The following is a 3617-nucleotide window of genomic DNA, read 5'->3' on the forward strand; positions in this document are numbered from 1 at the left end:
AAGTTTAAGAGAGGACATTTGTTGATTAAGAAAAACTCAAAGCATCTCTCTCTCTGTATATAATCTATATTTATACTATAGAAATGTGGAAATGAGTGAGAATAATGAGATTTTCTAAAATATTTTTTGTGAAATTTGAGATATCCTAAAATATTCCTAGTACGGGCCAATTAAAAGATGTTAATTAAAAATCCTAAAATATGCTTTACTATGCCAATTAAAATAAAAGATTTTGATTGAAAATCCCAAACCATTACTAATTAAAATATTTTAATTAAAAAAATATATAATTTTAATTGAAAAATAAATAAGCCATAACTAATTTATTAAAAGACTTTAATTAAAAAATATATGAATAATAAATAATAATGAATGGTCATAATCATAATAAAGTGGGGATAATAATAATAAAATTGAAAATGGGGAATAATGAGATAGAGAAAAAAGCTTTACTAAATTGGAGAGGACAAATATATCTTGGCTTATATATTGTTTCTCCTTCAACTTTAAGTTTTGTTTCAATTTCACTCTAATTTGACATTTATGCCAATTTCAATTTGAACTTTAATCTTTTATTGCAATTTCACTTTAATTTGACATTTATCCCAATTTTATCCTAAACTTTTATATTTTGTTGCAATAGCACTTTAAATTATAATTAGGGCTTAAATTATAAATAAACAGTAGGTTCTTGGATTAACTAAATACATTTGTGTGAGTGAAGAAGTTTGGATTAATAGTAAGGGCAATCTCTATGATTATTTTTAATATTTTTAATGAAACAGCCCGTATTTTTATTTTCAAAAATTTTTCAATTAAATTTAATAAACTGACAGCCTGGAAATGTATTTAATTATTTAAATGCAAATTAATAATTTGTACAGTGATGAACCGAACCAAAAACCAATTAAAAAATCAAAAATCAAATAAAAAATCGAGATTTGGGCTGAATCGAACCAGAATTGAACCGAATCAGCCCAAACCACTTCTAGAAACCTCTCCCCTCTATATCCAGCGCACGCTTCACCCCCTTCCCCATTCTGTGCCTTCCGACCATCCTCTGCTTTACGCCTCCAGCCAGTCACCGGCGACGCCACCACCACCTCCTCCTCCTCTCTTCTCCTTCTTCTTCTTCTTCTTCTTTTCTTTTCTTTCCTTTCCTGCGCCTGCGACTCCACTGCTGGCAGAAGCAGATCGCGCCTCCACCAGCTCGATCGAACCCCACCGTGCGCCATAGCCGTTCTCCTCCGCTCGATCGCTGCCCCTCGCGACCCCAGCCACAGCTCCGCCACTGTTCCTCCGCGCGCTCAGCCTTGTTGCAGCTCCAGCGCGCTGCCGACCTCCAGGAGCAGATCCGTCGAGCCTGCAGTTGCGCCGCCAGCTGCTGCGCCACCAGATCGCACAACGCCACCACTGCAGCTCAACTCTTGCGTCGATCTCAGGTGATCCAGCCGCTCCAGCACAACTCCGGCCACCCACTTGCAGTCCCAGTGCGTGTAGCTTCGATCTGGCACGCGTAAATCCCCGATCTAGCAAGAAAAATTATATTTGGGGTATAAATCAATTTTTGCTAATTCTCAGAATTTATTTTAGTAATTTAGGTATAATTTAACTTAGTAATTTTAGTTAATTAAATTAATTTTAGTAATCTTGATTAGTTAATTTAATTTAGCAATTTTGATTAATTAAATTTAATTCTAATATTACATAAAGTTATTAGGAAATTTTGAGAACAATAAAACTTATGGAATTAAAGAAAAATTTATGAATTAATGATGATATAGAGAATATGGAGGATGGATTAATTGACTGAATTGATTGCTCGATAGATGGGCCGTGAGAATTTGATAGTTGACGGATTGAGTTAATTGGTGGATAGTTCAATTTTTAAGGGAGGTGTCGCCGAAATTTCGGTAAAAATTGGATTATTTTTAGAACTTTAATAGATAGTACGAATAAAATTATTATCGTTAGTAATATTATATTATCAATCATTTTATTCTTATTAATAATATTATTATTATTAATATTAGTATTCTTATTAGTATTATTATAAAATATTACTTAACTTTTTATTTAAAGTTGATAAATTAGAATAAATATATAAATTAGAAAACCATATATATATATATATATATATATATATATATATATATATAGTTTAATTTAATAAGTGAATTAAATGACTGGAAACCAAAACTACTAAACGAATGTGAAATATAATTTTCTGAATTAAAATTCTTATTTAAAATTTTCTTGTTTATTTTAGAGGATTATAAAATTCAAAAATGCGAGGACAAAGGCTGGAAGCATGTGGCTAGAAAGACAGTCTTTTTAGAGGACAATAAAGAACTGTGAGTAGTGTTAGATAATTCGCCTCATCCGCCTGCATTTATGCATTCACGGCTAAATGTTATCATGCATTATTGCTATATTGTGATGCACTATTTGTTGATATTAAATATTGCTTGATTATCTGTGAATGTGATATTGTTGTGCCTTGTTTGTGTGGAATTGGGATGAAGTGGGTCACCATGGGTTTGTGAGACTGTTACTGTTATATGGATCCTGATACTAATTACTGTTAGCCGGGTAAATGGGAGATCGGCGCCCCCGTGTGCACCTACTGTTACCGTTACTGTTAACCACAGGTTGGCTTCTTTATTTGGGCGCACCGGATAATCTAGGTTTGATCGCAGCCCGCAGGGTGGCCTCCTGTTGTGAGCGCCTGATGATCTAGATTTGATGGAGACGACCGGGTTGTCTCCTGTTAGTATAAAAAAAAAAAAAAAAAAAACAATGAGAGGGCTGGTCAAGTGAGGATTAGACCGGTCGGCCAGAATAGGGGATCGGTTCCCTGGTGCACACGTGAGAGGATGGGCCATGTGGAAGGACGGCTCATCGGGGGTTTCGGTGACTCCACTGACTAATTTCCACGTGATGTGATTATATGAAGGTGATAATAATTGTGATTGCTGTTGTATTGCCATTTGTGTGATAAACTGCATGATCATATACTAAATCGGTGATCAGATAAAAATATTTTAGCATCTGTGTGATTGTGTGGGGTGAGAGGGTTATCTAACCCTACTCATTGAGTTTGACGCTCACCCCTGCCTACTTATTTTTTTTTCAGGTAATAGAAGAAAGTCCTATGGAGTTGAAACATTAATTATAGAAGACTGTTAATGAGAAAATAATGAAGTAAATGTATAGGTAGAGTTCCGCAATTGTATTCCAAATGGGTTGTAAATAAATAAATAGAGTATAGACATTTATTATATGGATTGTACTTGGATATATTTGTGAAATAAATTATTGGGCCTGAATCCACAATTGTGAATAGAATGCGAATTTGAAGTATTACAGGCTTACTACGGGCTTCGGGGGCCTTAAGCTCACCCAGGTCCTAGTGCTGGTCCGGTCCATGGAAATGGGTCGTGACATTTAAATTGTTTCTTTATTGATAATAAATAATATTTAAAAATTAATTATTTGATACATGAACACTTTTTTTAAAAATTATTTGTTGACTAAATCCTTAATGAGTTAAGGGTAAAAAATGGTAAAATAATATTTGTTGACTAAATTCTTAATATTATTATTAATTAAAAAAA

The 3617-nt window shown here is 33.6% G+C and overlaps 1 long non-coding RNA gene across 1 annotated transcript; it reads left to right on the forward strand.

Annotated features, from left to right (window-relative positions):
• The first annotated feature begins 1042 nt into the window (after positions 1–1042).
• On the forward strand, positions 1043–3348 carry LOC149494232 (uncharacterized). Its single transcript, XR_016321969.1, has 3 exons — positions 1043–1553; positions 2270–2354; positions 3137–3348. It is a non-coding gene; the product is annotated as an uncharacterized LOC149494232 (long non-coding RNA).
• The last annotated feature ends 269 nt before the right edge of the window (positions 3349–3617 follow it).

This window comes from Jatropha curcas, chromosome 8 (assembly GCF_041381405.1).
Source record: "Jatropha curcas cultivar XTBG-Jc1 chromosome 8, XTBG_Jcur_1.0, whole genome shotgun sequence".
NCBI lineage: Eukaryota > Viridiplantae > Streptophyta > Magnoliopsida > Malpighiales > Euphorbiaceae > Jatropha > Jatropha curcas.